This window comes from Mustela putorius, unplaced genomic scaffold, assembly GCF_011764305.1.
Source record: "Mustela putorius furo isolate JIRA1106 unplaced genomic scaffold, ASM1176430v1.1 tig00003901_pilon_pilon_pilon, whole genome shotgun sequence".
Classification (NCBI taxonomy): Eukaryota; Metazoa; Chordata; class Mammalia; order Carnivora; family Mustelidae; genus Mustela; species Mustela putorius.
Window position 1 is genome coordinate 12,716,595 of NW_025422049.1, and position 25,047 is coordinate 12,741,641.

A 25,047-nucleotide genomic window follows, 5' to 3' on the forward strand; every position below is an offset into this window, starting at 1 on the left:
TAAAATCACTACACTTATATAGACTGCTGTTCTTAATATTTTTCTTTCAGCTTGATTTTTACTCAGTAAGCATAGTAACATAGGAACCAATGGTAACAGCATTAGTGACAACAGTTCAATTAGACATCAGTGGATGGCAGAAGGTAAGCTATTAAGATATATCAGCATATATAAAAGTCATTCATTTTTCATAAATGCCAAAGTAAAAGAAATGTTTTCTTCAATGGAGAAAGTGGTAGTTCTCCATCTTCAACTTTTTACATGTATATTTTACATTTATATCTATAAGTCTAGTAGAAACATTTTCTTGATGTTTTTGAGTTGTAACTGAGTACACTGTCATGACCAGTTCTGTAGGCTAGGTAACTGCCTATATGTTGTGCTTCCAAAATCTCAAAAGGTTCTTTTCTTTCCAGTCTTTATTCCACATTCCTGAAAAGGCCAAGACCATTTGCATCAACTTTTATGAGTTTTTCTAAGAATTAGATTTGACTGTATTAGGTGTTCTCTTACCCTGGAGAAGAAATACATTAGTAACCATATTGTAGGAATTGATTTTATTGTTAATTTAATGTCAGCGGAATGAGTAGAAACGTGGATAAAAAAGCTCTAAAATGATTTTCTGTCTTGGTCTCATGAGATGTAAGGGAAGCAGAGGAAGACAGAAGGCACAGTAGGAGACTGCTTGAGAACAACAACAGAAGGGATAGAAAGATGGGGCAAACAGAGGACCAACTTGACATCATTCACCACTTTGCTGGAGATAAACTTTGAAAACAGAGATGAGGAATCAACCGACTTGACAAAATCCAATTTGCCTCCCAATTCCCACTGAGAATCCTCAAGCATTCAGAGATAGGGAGGCCATGTCAAAATGAAAAGTCCCCAAGGCAAATTTTACCTAATTTATATTTTGGCCTCTGGCCAGCCTTGTAACGAAGTAGTGCATAGAAAATATTATCTCATTTAAACCTTATCATATTATTCTTTGTGTGAAGCCAGATATTCTCTATGGCGTGAAGCCCATTTACCGATGGCTGGGCACTGTGATAAAATCCATAAGATATACAAATTGAAAAAAAAGGGGATCTTTAATCTCTAACAACTAACATGTTTTGTAATCCTCCTTTAGTATTGCTCATCTGTAGGCACTTACATCTTCCTACTGCCAGATCTGAAGCTATACCTGACCAAGCCAAAGTGTACACAAGGAGACGCATTTCAATCACTGAATGAGATTTTGAATTACCCAATTTGTCCTATCCAGCTTGGTCTTGGTTTCTGAGTGTGATTTTTCACTGGAACTGAAGCCTTGTCTGGATCCTGAATATTGGAGAGTAGAGTATGTTTGGGGCCTTGGAAAACTTTCCATGTATCGCCAATTACCTTTGTCTGTATTTCTTGCACCTGCTAGGAGTCTTGCTTAAAATTTGATATAAGACCTATAAACATATATTGCTTCAATCAATCTGAAATTGCCTATTGGCACTTTCTGAAGTCTCCTGTTTCTGTGGCTTTACACACTAGATTAGATTCTTTTAGGACTCTGTTGCCAGCCAAGTTAACCAAGTTTGATTGTGTTAACCACAACCACGTTGTGACTATTCCAATTTAAGCTATTGACTATCACTCTCAGGAATTCGTTTTGTAGTGATGTCAGCAAATCATTTGCATTCTACCTGTTCACCTATCCTTTCCCCACTAGCTTTGAAATTTAGCCTACCTGGGTCACTGCTGTCACTTTAACGGTCAAGTTAAGAGCCAGTTATTGATTTTGATTGATTTTCATATGATTGATTTTCCTAATCATAGTCAAAATATATATACAAATTTTCTACTGTGTCTAGTCTGCTCTACAATCCAGAAATGCAAATTGTTTTTATTTTCTTCTCATTTTCAAATCAGAATGTTAATTTATGATGGCCCAACCATCTGTTTTTTCCAAGAAATATCTACAATGAATTTACTGATACATTAAAGAAACTGAGAAGGAAGGAAATAAAGAAAAAAGGGAGACCTCCTTAAGCACAGTGAAAAATTCAGTATTTGGGATGTTGGTTTACATCCAAGTATACTTCAAATGGAACATAAAAATCTGCAACTTATGACACAAATGTGAAAACTTCTCCCTTGGTACAAACTTTCTTTGGTATTTATCAGCTGGAACTCAAAACAAAATAAAACAAAAAAACACTGCTCTCTAACTATTCAAGGAATATACTTATTATACTATGTAACACACCATTAATGCAGAAATAAAATTTTTTAACATTAAAAATTTATTTTTGTGATTTACATTAATTTCCACAGCATGGTACGTGGCATTGTTTGTGCTTGTGATTAGAGCACTTATCTTAAAAACACTGCCCTAGATGGCAGAAGAAAATAAACTAGCATAAGGAGGAATACAAAATATGAAGGTGTAAATTGCCTTCAAAAGCCAAGTCTAGAAAAAGAGGTTAGAAGACAAATTTCAGATTACTGCTTAGAATCTAAATTGAAGTGTAATTATAAGATAATGAAAGTTATTTTCTTGTGTGATACATCAACTGGTTCTGATGGCAGCTACCAAAATTGCAATGCACCCAGATCTGCAGCAATGTCAATAAAGTTAGAATATGTGTATGGTTTCATAAGGTCACTGTGTGAAATAAACAACATATTTGTTTCATTTATGAGTTTCAATTATATTGGTTTACTAAACATCACCCCATAAATCACTAAGTGATGTGAATGAAGACAGAAGCATACAAACGGACAAGAATATAGGCTTCTATTCTCATATGAAATTGTAAAAATACCAATTTCAAAGCCATATTAAAAATTGTGGAAGTTTCACAATAAAAAGATATCACACGACTAAACAATTCATATTCCTTTATTTATTTTACATTATTTTTCTTTCTTAGAACTTCTTAGTATAAAGCTAAGGTTAAGATGGTACCTGAAAGCAATGTTCAAAGATTGGAATAGCTGTACTAAGGTGGAAGCCAAGAAAACTTTCCTTTCTTTATGGACAAAAGACAAGTTATAGGGTGCCTGGATGGCTCAGTGAGTCAAGCCTCGGCCTTTGGCCTTTGGCCCAGGTCATGATCTCAGAGCCATCGGGCTCTCTCTCTGCCTGCCTCTCTGCCTACTTACGATCTCTCTCTCTCCGTCAAATACATAAAAACTTAAAAAAAAAAGACAAATTATGACAAATTATGACAAAAAGACAAAATAACCAGCAAGGACCAGTATATGTTTTAAGAATGAAAGTGGTATAGAGGCTCCTGGAGGGCTGAGTCAGTTAAGTCAAGTCAGTTAAGAGTCTGACACTTAATTTGGGCTCAGTCATCATCTTGGGGTTCTGGGATCCTGCCCCATATCAGGCTCTGTCCTCTTCCCCTTCTTCTTCCTCTGCCTCTCCTCCTGTGTACGTGCTCTCTCTTTCTCTCAGATAAATAAATCTTAAAAAAAAAAAAGAATGAAAGTGGTATAAATTCAGGTTTATAATATCACTCCTTTCCAAGGAGAACATAAAAAGGGTAAACAAAATTAAAGTATTTAAATTATGCAGTCTCCCAATCATATAACACTATTTGGAAGAATACCATGTAGATATAAAGTATTTTGGATGACATTAGAAGTACACACTAAGGGAATTTAAGAAAGAAAAAAGAGGAGGGAAAAGGGAAGTGGGGAAAGAAAAAAATGGAGAGAAGGAAACAAGCTATAAGTGATACTTAAAAAAAATATTTTTATTTGCTATTATTTAAGAGAAACAGACAGGGATAGTGAGAAAGAGCATGAGGGTGGAGGAGAGAGAGAAGCAGGCTCCCTGCCAAACAAACAGGGAACCTGATGTGGGACTCAGTCCCAGGGTCCTGGGATTATGACCTCAACCATAGGCAGCCACTTAACTGACTGAGCCACCTAGGCACCCAGCCATAAATGACTCCACTTCTTCTTCTTCTTTTTCTCTTTTTTAAGATTTTATTTATTTCACACATACAAACACACACAGACACACACACATACACACACACAGAGGGAGAGTAAGAGAGAATACAATTGGGAGTGGGAGAGGGAGAAGCAGGCTTCCCACCGATCAGGGAGCCCAGTGTGGGGATCAATCCTAGGATGCTGGGATCATGACCTGAGCCTGAGCCGAAGGCAGACGCTTAACAACGGAACCACCCAGGTGTCCCCATAAGTATCTCTTAACAGTAGAGAACTGAGGTTTGATAGAGGGAAGTAGGTGGGGGATGGGCTAGACAGTAATGGGTACTAAAATTTGATGAGTACTGGGCATTGTACATAAGTGATGATTGACTAGATTCTATTGCAGAAACCAATACTGCACTATGTTCATTAACAAAATTGAAATTAAAAAAAAATGTATACACTAAGAATCAACTATAGAGAGAGCAATGTGATTTGGTGGGATACAAAGATGAGAAAGAATTAAAAAAACAAAATCTCACTGCTATTTCTCAAATTGAGTGGGCAGCTGAGAGCATTATGTCAGCCAGGAAACAAATTGAGGATATTTCACCTAATGTTAAAATGCAATTAAAGTAAAAAATTGGTGGGTTTTTTTATTGGTGAAAACTGGAATGGAAGACAAGAGTGAGTGAATAACAGATAATGCCAAAAAGGATAAGGAATAAAGCCCATTATGAATAAAATAGGGTAAGTACTTATTAAAATTGGGATTCAAAATCTGGATAACTGAAATGCTTCATAAGAAGAAGGAAAAAAAAAAAGAATTTAGCAACAAGGACAAAACATTGACAAGTGTAAAAGAAGAAAATCTTCCAGAAATGACAGAAGTCCTGAGTTTGCAAATCAAAAGGCTTCACTCTTCCAAGAAAAGTTTATAATGACAAAACAATAGAGAGGTATCCATCATGATTTAACTTTGGTTAAAGAAGGACTGTTATAGATATTTAGATATAAGAAGACCACTATGGCTATAAGTCAAAGAATGAATGGTTTAAAGTTGTTTAAAAATAGGTGTTTCCATGGAAAAATACTCAACATCACTAGCCATCAGGGAAATACAAATCAAATCTACAATGAGATACCACCTTATACCAGTTAGAATGGCAAAAATTAACAAAATAGGAAACAACAAATGTTGGCGAAGATGTGGAGAAAGGGGAACACTTTCACACTGTTGGTGGGAATGCAAGCTGGTACCACTACTCTGGAAAACAGTATGGAGTTTCCTCAAGATATTAAAAATAGAGCTATCCTATGACCCAGCAATGACACTACTAGGTATTTATCCCAAAGATACAGATTTAGTGAAAAGAAAGGGCATATGTACCCCAATGTTCATAGCAGCAATGTCAACAATAGCCAAACAGTGGAAGGAACTAAGATGTCCTTCAACAGGCAAATGGATAAAGAAGATGTGATCCATATACATAATGGAATATTATTCAGCCATTGGAAAGGATGAATACCCACCATTTGCGCTGATGTGGATGGAACTGGAGAGGATTATGCTAAGTGAAGTGAGTCAAGCAAATAAAGACAAGTATCATATGGTTTCGCTCTTATGTGGAACATAAGCAATGGCATGGAGGACCAAAGGGAAGGGAGGGAAATCTGAAGGGGTAGAAATCAGAGAGGGAGATGAACCATGAGACTCTATAGACCCCAAGAAACAAACTGAGGGTTTCAGAGGGGAAGGGGTGGGGGGTATGGGGTAGCTGGGTGATAGATGTTAAGGAGGGCACCTGTTGTGATAACTGCTAGATATTATATGCAACTAATGAATCATTGAACACTACATCAAAAACTACTGATGTACTATATAGAGGCTAACTGAACATAATTTAAAAAATTTAAATTTAAGTTAAAAAAATAAAATGAATAAATAATTCAAAATGGTGTTTCCATTTTTGTTTTGTTGTTATTTTCCTCACATTAAAAGCAATCCAAAAGAGGTTGTTCCAGAATTGGTACCAGGGCTCAACAATGTCCACCAGGATCTGGGCCCTTTATATCTTTTCACATCACTATCATGAGTAGAAGACTTTTGCCTTCATTTTTTTCTTCCATGATCAAGATGACTATTGTGTCATGTCTCATTAAGTCCTTACATAGCTACACCCAAAAGTAGAAATAAAGGGTAGATACTTTCTCCTCATTATCTGTGTATGTGTTTATCTACCTATCTATCCATCATCTATCTAGTTGTTTATTTGACTAGAGGCTTTAGTTTCAAAGTACAAAATATGGAAATACAATAATATTTCACATTTTTAATTTATGTTTGTTTTATTGAGGTTTGATGTTAATTCTATGCTGTATTGATGTAAGAACAATACAGATTCTGTATCTGTGGCTCCAGGCACATATCTGATAGTACAAACGAGCTTCAAGTTACACACTGAACAACAACAACAAAAAAAGTTGAGGTAATGAAGTAGGGGAGGGCACATGGCAGAAAGGGAAAAACAAAAAACAAAGAATTGAACACCCACACAGACATTTCCACACCACCTACAATGCTAACTTGCTTTAGAGAAAGAGTATAAAGTTAGGCAAGAATGAGATTCAACAATTGTTGACCTGTTACCACATCATGCTTTTCAGCAACATTTCAGGAGAGTCTGAAGCACTTTTTACAGCAAAACTATAACAACAAACTCCCCAAACAACCTTAGGCACCTCAAGCTAACACACAATTAATTTTAAACATTGGCATGAAATTTGATTTAACCAATTAAAGAAAGGAAAAATGGTAACAGTTATGCCTCCATAGTGTGATTAACCTCTCTTAGATGCTTGCATCACCTAGAAGTCAAATGGCTTTTAAATGTAATCTCCATTTCTAATGGTGATCTTGCCCCATCTGGCAGGAGATAATATAGTAATGCTGAAAAAGCTTCTGTGCAGTCCTTCAATAGTGTCTTAAAGAACCAAAAAGCTGGAACCAGTAAAATCCACAGAAATACATTCTTGTCTTTAAGAACTTTTGAAAAAGTTTTTCTTTAAAAACCAGTGGGGATTGCATGGAGCACTGAGTGTGGTGCTAAAATAATGAATACTGTTATGCTGAATATATATATATATATATACATACATATATATATATATATGTATGTATATACATATATATAAAACCAGTGGGGCAGAAACCTAAATTCTGAGACGAAATGTAAAAGTCAAATTTGGTGTTCCTCACTGACAATGGGGAATTTCCAAAGAGTGGGGTGGGGATGGGAAGGAATGGGAGGGGTCAGAGATGGTTTCTCTTGTTGGCTTTTAGGTCTCACTGATTTTCATCTTCTATATCATGCATAAATTCTTTATTCTGCTCTTTCCAATCACCCTGCATGTCTGAAGTCCACAGTGTCAGATTATCGTGTAACAACTGCATCATAAGTGTAGAGTCCCTAGAACTTACTTCACTCAGCACATCCATTTCTGTAACTACATCATCACAGACAGCTTTGGCCAATCAAAAGTCATGGTCAGGGGAATTAAGAATTTCATAGTAGAATACAGAAAAATTGAGAGCAAGAGTTGAGTGAATGAGAGGTTTTGGTCCAAGTTCTATCATTGCAATATCTTTAGCAGTTTTCAAGCCACTAGGCTATTCTCCACAGCCTCCTTCCAGTAGGAAATTCAGCCAGATACCTGTGATAGTCCCTTTTTGTTTTATAATAGAAAACATTGGACTCACCAGTGTTAGGCACTGGAATGAAGTGTTTGTTCAGTGTTTCCAAACTCTCATAAATATGAACCCTAGCTCAATCTCAAACCATCTGCCAATGTTCCTGAATTATTTTCAGTTTGCCTACTCCTTCCTTGTTTTCTTCTACCTGTTCAATGCTGCTGATTATTCTCCAGGAGGATCTTCTAGTCAGCTCCAATCACACTTCTTTTTTTTTAATTTTTTATTTTTTATAAACATATAATATATTTTTATCCCCAGGGGTACAGGTCTGTGAATTGCCAGGTTTACACACTTCACAGCATTCACCATAGCACATACTGTCCCCAATGTCCATAACACCACCCCCCTCTCCCAACCTTCCTCCCCCAAGCAACCCTCAGCTAGTTTTGTGAGATTAAGAGTCATTTATGGTTTGTCTCCCTCCTAATCCCATCTTGTTTCATTTATTCTTCTCCTACCCTCTTAACCCCCCATGTTGCATCTCTACTTCCTCTTATCAGGGAGATCATATGATAGTTGTCTTTCTCCAATTGACTTATTTCACTAAGCACGATACCCTGTAGTTCCATCCATGTCGTCACAAATGGCAAGATTTCATTTCTTTTGATGGCTGCATAGAATTCCATTGTGTATATATACCACTTCTTCTTCTTTTTTTTTTTTTTTAAGATTTTATTTATTTATTTAACAGAGAGAGAGACAGAGAGGGAACACAAGCAGGGGGAGCTAAGAGGGAGAAGCAGGCTTCCCACCGGGCAGGGAGCCTGATGTGGGGCTGGATCCCAAGACTCTGGGATCATGACCTGAGCTGAAGGCAGACACTTAACGACTGAGCCACCCAGGCACCCCTATACCACTTCTTCTTTATCCATTCATCTGTTGATGGACATCTAGGTTCTTTCCATAGTTTGGCTATTGTGGACATTGCTGCTATAAACATTTGGGTGCACGTGCCCCTTCGAATCACTATGTTTGTATCTTTAGGGTAAATACCCAGTAGTGCAATTGCTGGGTCATAGGGCAGTTCTATTGTCAACATTTTGAGGAACCTCCAGGCTGTTTTCCAGAGTGGCTGCACCAGCTTGCATTCCCACCAACAGTAGGAGTGTTCCCCTTTCTCCGCATCCTCGCCAGCATCTGTCATTTCCTGACTTGTTAATTTTAGCCATTCTAACTGGTGTGAGGTGATATCTCATTGTGGTTTTGATTTGTATTTCCCTGATACCGAGTGATAGGGAGCACTTTTCATGTGTCTGTTAGCCATCTGGATGTCTTCTTTGCAGAAATGTCTGTTCATGTCCTCTGTCCATTTCTTGATTGGATTATTTGTTCTTTGGGTGTTGAGTTTGCTAAGTTCTTTATAGATTTTGGACACTAGCCCTTTATCTGATATGTCATTTGCAAATATCTTCTCCCATTCTGTCAGTTGTCTTTTGGTTTTGTTAACTCTTTCTTTGCTGTGCAAAAGTTTTTGATCTTGATGAAATCCCAATAGTTCATTTTTGCCTTTGCTTCCCTTGCCTTTGGCGATGTTCCTAGGAAGATGTTGCTGCGGCTGAGGTCGAAGAGGTTGCTGCCTGTGTTCTCCTTAAGGATTTTGATGGATTCCTTTCTCACACTGAGGTCCTTCATCCATTTTGAGTCTATTTTCGTGTGTGGTGTAAGGAAATGGTCCAATTTCATTTTTTGGCATGTGGCTGTCCAATTTTCCCAACACCATTTATTGAAGAGGCTGTCTTTTTTCCATTGGACATTTTTTCCTGCTTTGTCGAAGATTAGTTGGCCATAGAGTTGAGGGTCTATTTCTGGGCTCTCTATTCTGTTCCATTGATCTATGTGTCTGTTTTTGTGCCAGTACCATGCTGTCTTGATGATGACAGCTTTGTAATAGAGCTTGAAGTCCGGAATTGTGATGCCGCCAACTCTGGCTTGCTTTTTCAATATTCCTTTGGCTATTCGAGGTCTTTTCTGGTTCCATATAAATTTTAGGATTATTTGTCCCATTTCTTTGGAAAAAAATGGATGATATTTTGATAGGAATTGCATTAAGTGTGTAGATTGCTTTAGGTAGCATAGACATTTTCACAATATTTATTCTTCCAATCCAGGAGCATGGAACATTTTTCCATTTCTTTGTGTCTTCCTCAAGTTCCTTCATGAGTACTTTATAATTTTCTGAGTATAGATTCTTATCCTCTTTGGTTAGGTTTATTCCTAGGTATCTTATGGTTTTGGGTGCAATTGTAAATGGGATTGACTCCTTAATTTCTCTTTCTTCTGTCTTGCTGTTGGTGTAGAGAAATGCAACTGATTTCTGTGCATTGATTTTATATCCTGACACTTTACTGAATTCCTGTACAAGTTCTATCAGTTTTGGAGTGGAGTCTTTTGGGTTTTCCACATATAGTATCATATCATCTGAGAAGAGTGATAGTTTGATTTCTTTTCTGATTTGGATGCCTTTAATTTCCTTTTGTTGTCTGATTGCTGAGGCTAGGACTTCTAGTACTATGTTGAATAGCAGTGGTGATAATGGACATCCCTGCCGTGTTCCTGACCTTAGCAGAAAAGCTTTCAGTTTTTCTCTATTGAGAATGATATTTGTGGTGGGTTTTTCATAGATGGCTTTGATAATATTGAGGTATGTGCCCTCTATCCCTACACTTTGAAGAGTTTTGATCAGGAAGGGATGCTGTACTTTGTCAAATGCTTTTTCAGCATCTATTGAGAGTATCATATGGTTCTTGTTCTTTCTTTTATTGATGTGTTCTATCACATTGATTGATTTGCGGATGTTGAACCAACCTTGCAGCCCTGGAATAAATCCCACTTGGTCGTGGTGAATAATCCTTTTAATGTACTGTTGAATCCTATTGGCTAGTATTTTGATGAGAATTTTCGCATCTGTGTTCATCAAGGATATTGGTCTGTAGTTCTCTTTTTTGATGGGATCCTTGTCTGGCTTTGGGATCAAGGTGATGCTGGCCTCATAAAATGAGTTTGGAAGTTTTCCTTCCATTTCTATTTTTTCGAACACTTTCAGGAGAATAGGAATTAATTCTTGTTTAAATGTTTGGTAGAATTCCCCTGGGAAGCTGTCTGGTCCTGGGCTTTTGTTTGTTTGGAGATTTTTGATGACCGTTTCAATCTCCTTACTGGTTATGGGTCTGTTCAGATTTTTTTATTTCTTCCTGGTTCAGTTGTGGTAGTTTATATGTCTCTAGGAATGCATCTATTTCTTCCACATTGTCAAATTTGTTGGCGTAGAGTTGTTCATAGTATGTTCTCAAAATTGTCTGTATTTCTTTGGTGTTAGTTGTGATCTCTCCTCTTTCACTCATGATTTTATTTATTTGGGTCCTTTCTCTTTTCTTTTTGATAAGTCTGGCCAGGGGTTTATCAATTTTATTAATTCTTTCAAAGAACCAGCTCCTAGTTTCATTGATTTGTTCTATATATTTTTTTTTTTTTGGTTTCTATTTCATTGATTTCTGCTCTGATCTTTATGATTTCTATTCTTCTCCTGGGTTTAGGGTTTCTTTCTTGTTCTTTCTCCAGCTCCTTAGGTGTAGGGTTAGGTTGTGTACTTGAGACCTTTCTTGTTTCTTGAGAAAGGCTTGTACCGCTATATATTTTCCTCTCAAGACTGCCTTTATTGTGTCCCACAGATTTTGAACCGTTGTGTTTATATTATCATTTGTTTCCATGAATTTTTTCAATTCTTCTTTAATTTCCTGGTTGACCCTGGTTGAGACTAAAAGGATGCTGTTTAGTCTCCATGTATTTGGGTTTTTTCCAAATTTCCTCCTCTGATTGAGTTCTATCTTTAGAGCATTGTGGTCTGAAAATATGCAGGGATTGATCCCAATCTTTTGATACCAGTTGAGACCTGATTTAGGACCGAGGATGTGATCTATTCTGGAGAATGTTCCATGTGCACTAGAGAAGAATGTGTATTCTGTTGCTTTGGCATGAAATTTTCTGAATATATTTGTGATGTCCATCTGGTCCAGTATGTCTTTTAAGGCCTTTATTTCCTTGTTGATCTTTTGCCTGGATGATCTGTCCATTTTGGTGAGGGGAGTGTTAAAGTCCCCTACTATTTTTGTATTATTGTGGATGTGTTTCTTTGATTTTGTTATTAATTGGTTTATATAGTTGGCTGCTCCCACGTTAGGGACATAGATATTTAAAATTGTTAGATCTTCTTATTGGACAGATCCTTTGAGTATGATATAGTGTCCTTCCTCATCTCTTATTATAGTCTTTGGCTTAAAATCTAATTGATCTGATATAAGGATTGCCACTCCTGCTTTCTTCTGATGTCCATTAGCATGGTAAATTGTTTTCCACCCTCTCACTTTAAATCTGGAGGTGTCTTCGGTTCTAAAATGAGTTTCTTGTTGGCAACATATAGATGGGTTTTGTTTTTTTATCCATTCTGATACCCTGTGTCTTTTGACTGGGGCATTTAGCCCATTAACATTCAGGGTAACTATTGAGAGATATGAATTTAGTGCCATTGCATTGTCTGTAAGGTGACTGTTACTGTATATTGTCTCTGTTCCTTTCTGATCTACTACTTTTAGGCTCTCTCTTTGCTTAAAGGACCCCTTTCAATATTTCCTGTAGAGCTGGTTTGGTGTTTGCAAATTCTTTCAGTTTTTGTTGGTCCTGGAAGCTTTTTATCTCTCCTATTTTCAATGATAGCCTAGCTGGATATAGTATTCTTGGCTGCATGTTTTTCTCATTTAGTGCTCTGAAAATATCATGCCAACTCTTTCTGGCCTGCCAGGTCTCTGTGGATAAGTCAGCTGCCAATCTAATATTTTTACCATTGTATGTTACAGACTTCTTTTCCTGAGCTTCTTTCAGGATTTTCTCTTTGTCACTAAGACTTGTAAATTTTACTATTAGGTGATGGGGTGTGGACCTATTCTTGTTGATTTTGAGGGAGGTTCTCTGCACCTCCTGGATTTTAATCCTTGTTCCCTTTGCCATCTTAGGGAAATTCTCTACAATAATCCTCTCCAATATACCTTCTGCTCCCCTCTCTCTTTCTTCTTCTTCTTCTGGAATCCCAATTATTCTAATGTTGTTTTGTCTTATGGTGTCACTTATCTCTCAAATTCTCCCCTCGTGGTCCAGTAGTTGTTTGTCTCTCTTTTGCTCAGCTTCTTTATTCTCTGTCATTTGGTCTTCTATATCGCTTACTCTTTCTTCTGCCTCATTTATCCTAGCAGTGAGAGCCTCCATTTTTTATTGCACCTCATTAATAGCTTTTTTAGTTTCAACTTGGTTAGAGTTTAGTTCTTTTATTTCTCCAGAAAGGGCTTGTATATCTCTGGAGACGGTTTTTCTAATATCTTCCATGCCTTTTTCAATCCCGGCTAGAACCTTGAGAATTGTTATTCTGAACTCTAGATCTGACATATTACCAATGTCTGTATTGATTAGGTCCCTAGCCTTTGATACTGCCTCTTGTTCTTTTTTTTTGTGGTGAATTTTTCTGCCTTGTCATTTTGTCCAGATAAGAGTATATGAAGGAGAAAGTAAAATGCGAAAAGGGTTGCAAAGACCCCAGGAAAATACGCTTTAACCAAATCAGAAGGGATCCCAAATCATGGGGGGGAGAAAGGGGATAAAGAGGTTCAGAAAAAAAAAAAAAACTAAAAAAGAAAACAAATAAAGAAAAAATATAAAAAAGAAAAAAATATATATTAGATAAACTAGTTAAAAAACGTTAAAAAAGAAAAGTGTAAAAGTTAAAAAAACATTTAGCAGAAGAGGAAAAAAAAATTGAAAGAGAAAAAAAATTAAATTAACTGCAAGACTAAAGAATCATGGGGAGAAAGCCATGAGCTCCGTGCTTTGCTTTCTCCTCCTCTGGAATTCTGATGCTCTCCTTGGTATTGAACCTACACTACTTGGTAGGTGAACTTGGTCTGGGCTGGATTTCTTGTTGATCTTCTGGGGGAGAGGACTGTTGTACTGATTCTCAAGTGTCTTTGCCCCAGATGGAATTGCCCTGCCATTACCGGGGGCCGGGCTGAGTAATCCGCTCGGGTTCGCTTTTGGGAGCTTTTGTTCCCTGAGCGCTTTCCGTAGAGTTCCGGAGGAAGGGAATGAAAATGGCGGCCTCCCAGTCTCTGGCCTGGAGGATCCAAGAGCTCAGGGCCCCACTCCTCAGTGTGCCCTCAGAGAATAGCGCCCAATTATTCCCGTCTCCCTGGCCTCGGGCCACGCTCTGAGCTCACCAAGCCTGTGATGGGTTCAAGGTAACCCCGAGCTGGGAGCTCACTCCTTGGCTCTGTCTCTGTAGCCAGCTTCCCCGTTCTAATACCTGCAAGCTCTGTGACACTCAGACACCCCTGATCCTTCTGTGACCCTGCAGGACCTGAGGCCACGCTAACCCCATGTGGGCTTCACCCTGGTTTAGCCTCTGGGGCGATGTCCCTCAGCAGAACAGACTTTTTAAAGTCCTGATTTTGTGCTCCGTTGCTCCGCTGCTTGCTGGGAGCTGACCCCTCCTCCCGCGGTCTATCTTTCCGTCGCTTTGGATTCACTTCTCCGCCAGTCCTACCTTTCAGAAAGTGATTGATTTTCTGTTTCTAGAATTGCTGTTCTTCTTCTCTTCAATCTCCCGTTGGATTTGTAGGTGTTTGCAATCTTTAGATAAGCCATCTAGCTGATCTCCTGCTACCTGATGTAGTCTCAGCCTGCTACGTCTCTGCCATCTTGACTCCCCAGCCTCCAATCACACTTCTGTATGCGACAGATAGACTTGTTTCTTTCAATATCATCTCAACATTCATCCCTCCTACTTTCTTCATTAATTCTACCATTTCATGCTATCGACAAGACTGATTGGCCAGCCTCACCTGGTACATCAGATTTTGTGAGCATCCATAGTGGTGCCAGCTCCAGTGACATCTATGTGACAGAAGGAACCAGATAGCATCTCTTACTCACCCACTCTCAATACCTCTCTCTCCATTTATTAGTGAGGAAAATCTTTTTTTTTTTTTTTTTTTTTTTTTTTGGAGAGAGATTGTGTGTGTGCAAGCAGGGCAGTGAGGAGGGGGCGGATGGAAAGGGAGAGAACTGTATGCTGACTCTGCATTGAGCACGGAACCCAACTTGGGGCTCAGTCTCATGACCCTAAGATCATGACTTGAGCCGAAATGGAGAGTCAGACACTCAGCCGAGTGAGCCATATGAGCACCCCCAAAGAAAATCTTTCTTACTTGTTTTTAAAGTTTATTTTATTATTCATTTATTTATTTATTTTAACAGAGAGATATGGGGAGAGAGAGAGAGAGAAAGAATGAGAGAGAGATGGCACAAGCAGCAGGACCAGCAGGCAGAGTGAGAGGGGTCCACAGGGATGCTGACATGGGGCTCGATCCCAAGACATTAGGATCATGACCTGAGCTGAAGGCAGATGCCCAACCAACTGATCCACCCTGGGTCCCTGGAAAATCTTTCTTAGAACAATTGAACAAAAATTTCCTTATATCTCTTGAGCTAGAACAAGGCTACACGACTATACTGTTGCTCTAATGGAGGCTACGGAAATGAATATCTGACATTTTCATGCTCTAGTATTAACAATGGACTTTGATGGCAAGTGAGAAGTAAAAGGGGATTGGCTAATGCACAGGCAACCAAAAGTGTCTGCTACAGTCATCTACTAAGGGAAAAAAATTATTGGGCTATTAGATTTTCAACAATACCAGATACCAAATATAAAAATAATATCAGAATATTTTATAAACTATACATATATATTTATATATATACATGTGTTTACACATGTATATGTACAAAAAATGCACAAATCATGTCTATATAATTTAATGAATTTTATACTCAATAAACATAAAAACACCCAGATTTAGAAATAAATTGTTACTAGGACCCCAGAATTCCCTCTTTTACCCCCACCTGCTCTCCAAATGCAATCATTATCTTGACTTCCAACATCTATTAATTTTGTCTGTTTTAAAATTTTGTATAAATTCAAGAATACAGTATATTGTCACGTTTTTCTGTTCTGTCACTTTTGCACAAATTGAAGTTGAATTTAGTTCATGTTGAGCTTTTCCCTATTGTAATAGTATTACTCAATAAAATCTATCTGTACCACTTTAACTAGTGACTTTAACTAGTAACTGACTTTGTCTCTGACATTGATTAAGAGCATGGAGTATAGGAGCACCTGGGTGGCTCAGTCATTTGGGTGGTTGCCTTCGGCTCCAGTCATGATTGGAGATGCGTTTCAATCACTGAGTAAGATTTTGAATTAATCCTGTTGCACTAAGTCAAATGTCTGATACCCCTCAACTTCTCTGTTAAACCACTTTGGGCGGAGAGCTTGCTTCTCCCTCTCTGCCTACTGCTCTGCTCTGCCTACTTGTGCTCTCTCTGTCTCTCTGTCAAATAAATCAATAAAATCTTAAAAAAAGAAAAAAAGCATGGAGTGTAGCCAAACTATGATGCTTCAGATCTCAGCAGAACCACTAGTGGTAGAGACTTGCTGTTTGTTTTGTATCTCAGTTTCCACATTTGAAAATAGGAATAATAATGGTAGGTTGATAGATAGGATTACATGAGCTAATCCACATAATTAAATTAGAATGTAGTCTGGCACATAGTGAAGTCTATATAATGGTTTTACTAATTACTATCATTGTTCCTCAGCAATGTGCTTCTAGAAATTGGTGGGAAATTGTCAAAAGGGAAATATTTGCATAAATATTTGTAATACTTCTGTCAAAGAGTTTATATAAAAAGAGCTCTTATAGGTATGCTTGGGTGGCTCAGTCAGTTAAGCACCTGACTCTGGGTTTCAGCTCAGGTCATGATCTCAGGGTCTTGAGATCAAGCCCCTCATCAGGCTTGTGCTCAGCACAGAGTCTGCTTGGGTTTTTCTCTTCCTCTCTCTTTGTTCCTCCCCAGTCTATAAAATAAATAATTTTTTTTAAATGAGTCCTTATAAATTAATAAGAAAAGGAATGAGGGCACCTGGGTGGCTCAGTTGGTTAAGTGACTGCCTTCAGCTCAGGTCATGATCTTAGAGTCCTGGGATCCAGTCCTGCATTTGGCTCTATTTTCAGCAGGGAGTCTGCTTCTCCCTTTGACCCTTCTCCCTCTCATGCTCTCTCTTTTTTTCTCTCTCACATAAATAAATAAAATCTTTTTTTTAAAGGAATGAATGCTCTGATAGAAATGTTTGCAAAAAGCAGCAACAGACAATTCATAACAAAAGCAAATATTGGTCAATAAATGTATGAAAAGCTCTTTGAGCAAAGAAATGCAAACAGACAAATAAAACAACAAAAATCCAATGAGATGTCATTTGTCTTTTATGTGACAAGCAGAATTGAAAGAATAAAAGAGAAATTAAAATATCCAGTTAGGGTTAGCGTTAGAAAAATGAACACTCATTCTTGGTCTCTTCAGGTTTCAAAATAGTAAAATTTTCCAGAAAGTTATCTGTCAAGAAGTATGAAACTTTTATATTTGTATATATACTCAGGAAATTCCCTTACTAGGACTACATCATCATAAAAATTGCCAGAAAAAGGAAAGATATGTATAAAAATTGTTGTCTTTGCATTGCTTGTAAATGCAAAAAAATTGGGAATAATGTAAATGTCCATCCATAGAGGTTTTTTAACTAAATCATGATATTACCACATAAGAAAATGTCAGAAAGCTATTTACAAATGATGCCACTTTTGCTTAGAGAATAAAATTCACTGACTGCAAAATTGTCCACAACACAATGATGCATGAAAAAAGCACATTGTGAAATAGCATGTAAAATTTGGTAGTTTTATCTTCTTGGCAGGATTTCACTGATTTAAAAAAAAAAATCATGTTTTGGTTTTTCACACTGCTTGAATTTTTATAAGCATTTATTTTTGTAAACAAAAAAAATGAAAACAAACAAAACTGACTTGGTCTTAAGTAATGGATGAAGAACAAATACAAAAGTTTTAGGACAGAATCAGTGAGGTGAAAACAGTGCCAGTAAAAAGCCCACTTGCCCAGCATTCTATAGTAGGAGCACTGGCAAGGAACATCCTATTAGAGTTAGATATGTACCTGTGGTGGGGCACCTGGGTGGCTCAGTTAAGCTTCTAACCCTTGATTTTGGCTCAGGTCATAATCTCCAGGTGGTGAGATGGAGCCCCATGTCAGGCTCAGTGGTGAGCATAGAGCTGGTTTAAGATTCTCCATCTCCCTCTGCACCTTCCTAAAAGAAGAAAGAAAGAGAGAAAGAAAGAAAGACAAGAAAGAAAAAAAAGACAAGAAAGAAAAAAAAAGAAAGGAAGGAAGAAAGAAAGAAATGTACGTACGTGTGGCCTTAGGAAAATTTGGAGAGACAAGGTACTGGTCAAAATTTAGCTTGGTTATTGACTAGGGCTAGGGACTAAAATAAAGGAAAATACAAAAGACTTCCTTCTTGAGAAATACCACTATCGGTGAGTGATGCCACTGGTCATCAGAGATTAATTAGAGCTAAATACAGACTTTTAGAAAAAAGATTTTATATATTTATTTAACAGAGAGAGACACAGTGAGAGGGGGAACACAAGCAGGGGGAGTAGGAGAGGAAGAAGCAGGCTTCCTACTGAGCAGATAGCCAGATGCTAGGGTTGATCCTGGGATCATGACCTGAGCCAAAGGCAGATGCTTAATGATGGAGCCACCCAGGCGCCCCCTAAATACAGAATTTGAGTTATTATAAAAGGAGATGGTTGAGAAGTGAATGAAGAGAACGATGCATTAATATATTGAATTCTTACAACAACCTTACGAAGTAAGGACAATTATTTTTCCCACTTTGTAGATGAGAAAGCAAAAGTACAGAGAAAACATACTCTCCCAAGGTCATACAATTATGTATGAAAACCCTGGCCCGAGGTATTTAGGCTGTATGTAAAATAATGCTTGTCAAACTTTATCGGTGGCATGTGGAAGAAGAAAAATACTGGCAGCAGAAGTCGTAAGCAGGTGGTTCAGAGGCATATCCAGCTTGTAGATTGCTTTCCTTGGCCAACGCAGTGTTTGCTCTTTATTTTGTTTTTAAAATATTGTAGATATTATAAAATCCAAAAAGTCCACATAATATTTCAGACCATCAGTTGTCTTGTATTTTTTTTCCCTTTTCGGAAAAAAAAAAAAATCAGATGTGGGGATACTCAATTCTGCATTGCAGAATCTGTGAGGTTTGAGTTGAGGCAGTCCCCTTTAGAAGAGGCATGCACTCTCCACTCAGCCTGTCCCCCTGCCTTATATCACCTGCTTGGCTGTGTTGGAGTTTATCCCATCGGTTTCTGTGAACGTACAAAGACCATTAAAGAGTACCCTTAATTGTCTATAAAGATTAGGAGGGCAATTGACTCTTTTGTAATCCAGATATGATGGGTGTCCAGTGAAGATAGAAACAATTCCAACTAACTGATAATACACCTTGTCATTTTCTATACCCAAAGAGAAACCACTCTGCCAGCTGTATTAATAAAGTGGTATTTTGCCCATGATTTGTTTGGGGAGTGGTTAGGTTTATGTCACACCCCAAAAGCAAAATTATAAGAAAATACCAATGAGGTATCTCTGTTGTCCCTCTAAAGTTCTTCACCATTGATCTACCTTGTTGGCTTTGGCCTCCCAAGTCTAGTATGCCACACCTCCAATGGTGCCCTGCCCCCACCACGTGCAGCAGAGCAATTCAGCTCTTTTCTTATTCTTTTAACTTCACAATTATAATGCAACTCTGGTAATAAAATGCTGACCTTAGGATCAGCTCTCCATAGAAATTGTATGGTGATTATAAATAAATTATTTATCCCCAGATACAATTTTTCCCCCTTTTTACACTTGTATTTTAATTCCTCCGAAGTCATGACTATTCTACATTTTGAGACAGCAGCAGACTTAGGGGGGAAAAAAGAACCACATTTTATCCTGTGTCTGCCACTTGCTTACATAGAGATTACTTCAGCTAGTTGCATACCTATTGGGTTCTCAGACTTTTCATTTGTAAAATGAGGATATAAATGAGTACATTTCTTGTCTAACCAGGCTCTTGTTAACATCAATGCACTTTCTATCCTGAAAACATGTAGAAAACAAAAATTGTAATTTTAAACGTGCATTTTCAAATGTTCTGAAAGTTAGGTTTTCATATAATGAGCATCTTCTCTTGAACTCCTCGTTCAAGTTATAATAACTGCAGTGTCATCTGCCCATTAGTCTGGAACTCTCCGGATATGTCTAGGGAGGATCATAAAATTACCTGACTTTATAAAAAACATTTTTATACTCATGTACACAGGCTCAGGGTTAAAAACATGAAGGAAACTGAGGATATTTTCTGTCAAAGACTTAGGGTTTAAGTACAGTATTTAGTATAAGTATAGTATTTCTGTAGCAATCAATTCTATTTACAAATAGTCTTATTCCATTCAGTGTTAGCTATCAATTGATTCTGGTTTCTGGCAAACTAAGAAGCAACCATGGGAGATTAGGCTCCGGGGGGTGGAAATAAATGACCACTTACATTTGATTGCTTAAATATGCTGAAACAATACATTTTTTCTTTTCTTTTCTTTTTTAAAGATTCTGTTTGTTTAAGAGAGAGAGAGAGCATGAGCAGGGGGAGGGGCAGAGGGAAAAGGTAAAGCAGGCTCCCAGCTCAGCAAGGGGGCCTGATACAAGGACACAGTATGGGGCTTGATGATCCTGGGACCCTAGGATCAGGACCTGAGCCAGAGGCAGATGCTTGATGACTGAGCCACCCAGATGCCCCTGGAACAAGACATACTGAACACCTGATGGAGCTAGTAGATGTTGTGAAGGTAGAGGTTGAGCATTAGATCCTCCTAAAGACTACCAACAAACCAAGTTGACCTTGATTGTCTAATTTTCATTTCAAGTGGTCTTGAGGTGATCACACTGTCTCAGTCTACCCTCTTTTTTGGTGTAGAGGTTCTTTGCAATGATTTCCGAGGGGCAGCATTAAAATTGGACAGAATGATTTAGCAAAAAGAGCTGGAAAGAGTTCTTCTTGTTTTTTTCCAACATTACAGGAGAAAGTTTTTTAAGAAAAAAATAATGCTCATTTCTACTCAGTAGGAGAGGCACGAGTTTCCAGTTTGACTGACAATGTTGTGATACCACAATAAAATTAAGCTTGTATGCTAATAGGATGTGTTTCCTATTTCATTCTTCTAGTAATACTTCCAGGGTTCTCAATTCTATTTTGGCTGAAAGTAATAACAGAGAATTAAATAATTTGATTTTGCTCACCCCCCCATCCACAGCCATCTATTTTGTAAGGCACTTTTCTTTTGGATATAAACAAAATTTCTTTAATATTAAGAAGCCTGGAGAGGATAATACCTTTGCTCAGCCTGCTGGTGCTATAATTTTGTAAAACGTGGCCCCTAATTCAAGTTAAATCTGGGAAAGCTCCCAAACATGTACTAATTCAGGAGTTATTATAGGGCCGTATAGTCCTGAGGCCTATGAATTTGGCAAGCAGGAGGATAGTAGAAGCAGGTCCAGATGGTTTCTTCTGGGCTATGAATTGTCAGCCATCCCTGCTCTACCTTCCTCAGGCTTGAGGCTAGGAGAGTCAGAGAAAGGAACAAACACCATCAGCAACCGTAATTCTAACTTGTTGAAAACAAGAAATCTAGTACTTCACATTGGGGCCTCGAGGACATATGGAGAAGCTTGAACTCCTTAGAGAGAAAAAAGTCTTATGTATGCTGACAATAACAAGAGAAAACGGTGATTTTTAAAACAAGAAATTTAAAAGGGCTGCAGATGTTTTTATTTTCTTTAAAGATAATAATAGTTTAGAAAAAGGTATTGTCACAGGGAAAATGGTCCCCTATAGCTAGCTAAATGTCAAGGGGAAATCAGGATACCTACTTCCTGAAAATATTAGATGAATCCTTTGTGAAAATTCAGTGACAGGGAGGAGTCAAGATGGCGGAGAAGTAGCAAGCTGAGACTGCTTCAGCTAGCCGGAGATCAGCTAGATAGCTTATCTAAAGATTGCAAACACCTGAAAATCCATCGGCAGATCGAAGAGAAGAAGAACAGCAATTCTGGAAACAGAAAATCAGCCACTTTCTGAAAGGTAGGACCGGCGGAGAAGTGAATCCAAAGCGACGGGAAGATAGACCCCGGGGGGAGGGGCCGGCTCCCGGCAAGCGGCGGAGCAACCGCGCACAAAATCAGGACTTTTAAAAGTCTGTTCCGCTGAGGGACATCGCTCCAGAGGCTAAACCGGGGCGAAGCCCACGCGGGGTCAGCGTGGCCTCAGGTCCCGCAGGGTCACAGAAGGATCGGGGGTGTCTGAGTGTCGCAGAGCTTGCGGGTATTGGAACGGGAAAGCCGGCTACAGAGACAGAGCCGACAGTAATCTCGCAGCTCGGTGTTACCTTGAAACCGGTCGCAGGCTCGGTGAGCTCGGAGCGCGGCCGGAGGACAGGCAGACGGGAGTAACTGGGCGCTGTTCTCTGAGGGCGCACTGAGGAGTGGGGCCCTGGGCTCTCGGCTCCTCCGGGCCGGAGACCAGGAGGCCGCCATTTGTATTCCCGTCCTCTGGAACTCTACGGAAAGCGCTCAGGGAACAAAAGCTCCTGAAAGCAAACCCGAGCGGATTACTCACCCCGGCCCCGGGGTAAGGGCGGTGTAATTCCGCCTGGGGCAAAGACACTTGAGAATCACTACAACAGGCCCCTCCCCCAGAAGATCAACAAGAAATCCAGCCGAGACCAAGTTCACCTACCAAGGAGTGCGGTTTCAATACCAAGGAGAGCAGCAGAATTCCAGAGGAGGAGAAAGCCAAGCACGGAACTCATGGCTTTTTTCCTGTGATTTTTTTTAGTCTTGCAGTTAATTTAATTTTTTCTTTTTTTTTTTTTTTTTTTCTCGCCTTCGGGTAAAAATTTTTTTTTTTTTTTAACTGTTACCTTTTTTTTTTTTTTAACGATTTTTTACTAGTTTATCTAATATATATATATATATATTTTTTACATTTTTCTTAGGTGTTTTCTTTTTTAAAAATTCTTTTTTTTCTTTTTCTTTTTTTTTTTTTTTTTTTTTTTTTTTTTTTTTCTTTTTCTCTTCCTTTTTTGAACCTCTTTTTATCCCCTTTCTCCCCACTCACGATTTTGGATCTCTTCTAATTTGGTTTTTTAAAGCATATTTTCCTGGGGTTGTTGCCACCCTTTTAGTATTTTACTTGCCCCTTCATTTACTCTTATCTGGACAAAATGACAAGACGTAAAAATTCAACACAAAAAAAAAGAACAAGAGGCAGTACCGAAGGCTAGGGACCTAATCAATACAGACATCGGTAATATGTCAGATCTAGAGTTCAGAATGACAATTCTCAAGGTTCTAGCCGGGCTCGAAAAAGGCATGGAAGATATTAGAGAAACCCTCTCGAGAGATATAAAAGCCCTCTCTGGAGAAATAAAAGAACTAAAATCTAACCAAGTTGAAATCAAAAAAGCTATTAATGAGGTGCAATCAAAAATGGAGGCTCTCGCTGCTAGGATAAATGAGGCAGAAGAAAGAATTAGTGATATAGAAGACCAAATGACAGAGAATAAAGAAGCTGATCAAAAGAGGGACAAACAGCTACTGGACCACGAGGGGAGAATTCGAGAGATAAGTGACACCATAAGACGAAACAACATTAGAATAATTGGGATTCCAGAAGAAGAAGAAAGTGAGAGGGGAGCAGAAGGTATACTGGAGAGAATTATTGGGGAGAATTTCCCCAATATGGCAAAGGGAACGAGCATCAAAATTCAGGAGGTTCAGAGAATGCCCCTCAAAATCAATAAGAATAGGCCCACACCCCGTCACCTAATAGTAAAATTTACAAGTCTCAATGACAAAGAGAAAATCCTGAAAGCAGCCCGGGAAAAGAAGTCTGTAACATACAATGGTAAAAATATTAGATTGGCAGCTGACTTATCCACAGAGACCTGGCAGGCCAGAAAGAGCTGGCATGATATTTTCAGAGCACTAAACGAGAAAAACATGCAGCCAAGAATACTATATCCAGCTAGGCTATCATTGAAAATAGAAGGAGAGATTAAAAGCTTCCAGGACAAACAACAACTGAAAGAATTTGCAAATACCAAACCAGCTCTACAGGAAATCTTGAAAGGGGGGTCCTCTAAGCAAAAGAGAGAGCCTACAAGTGGGTAGATCAGAAAGGAACAGAGACCATATACAGTAACAGTCACCTTACAGGCAAATACAATGGCACTAAATTCATATCTCTCAATAGTTACCCTGAATGTGAAGGGCTAAATGCCCCTGTCAAAAGACACAGGGTATCAGAATGGATAAAAAAAACAAAACCCATCTATATGTTGCCTCCAAGAAACACATTTTTTTAAGCCCGAAGACACCTCCAGATTTAAAGTGAGGGGGTGGAAAAGAATTTACCATGCTAATGGACATCAGAAGAAAGCAGGAGTGGCAATCCTTATATCAGATCAATTAGATTTTAAGCCAAAGACTATAATAAGAGATGAGGAAGGACACTATATCATACTCAAAGGGTCTGTCCAACAAGAATATTTAACAATTTTAAATATCTATGCCCCCAATGTGGGAGCAGCCAACTATATAAACCAATTAATAACAAAATCAAAGAAACACATCAACAATAATACAATGATAGTAGGGGACTTTAACACTCCCCTCACTGAAATGGACAGGTCATCCAAGCAAAAGATCAGCAAGGATATAAAGGCCTTAAATGACACACTGGACCAGATGGACATCACAGATATATTCAGAATATTTCATCCCAAAGCAGCAGAATACACATTCTTCTCTAGTGCACATGGAACATTCTCCAGAATAGATCACATCCTCGGTCCTAAATCAGGACTCAACCGGTATCAAAAGATTGGGATCATTCCCTGCATATTTTCAGACCACAATGCTCTAAAGCTAGAACTCAACCACAAAAGGAAGTTTGGAAAGAACCCCAAATACATGGAGACTAAACAGTATCCTTCTAAAGAATGAATGGGTCAACCGGGAAATTAAAGAAGAATTGAAAAAAATCATGGAAACAAATGATAATGAAAATACAACGGTTCAAAATCTGTGGGACACAACAAAGGCAGTCCTGAGAGGAAAATATATAGCGGTACAAGCCTTTCTCAAGAAACAAGAAAGGTCTCAGGTACACAACTAACCCTACACCTAAAGGAGCTGGAGAAAGAACAAGAAAGAAACCCTAAGCCCAGCAGGAGAAGAGAGAAATCATAAAGATCAGAGCAGAAATCAATGAAATAGAAACCAAA

General features: G+C 38.4%; 1 pseudogene; it reads right to left on the minus strand.

The window, feature by feature from the left end:
* Positions 1-7,270: 7,270 nt before the first annotated feature.
* LOC101674234 lies at positions 7,271-14,571 on the minus strand (annotated as a pseudogene).
* Positions 14,572-25,047: the final 10,476 nt, after the last annotated feature.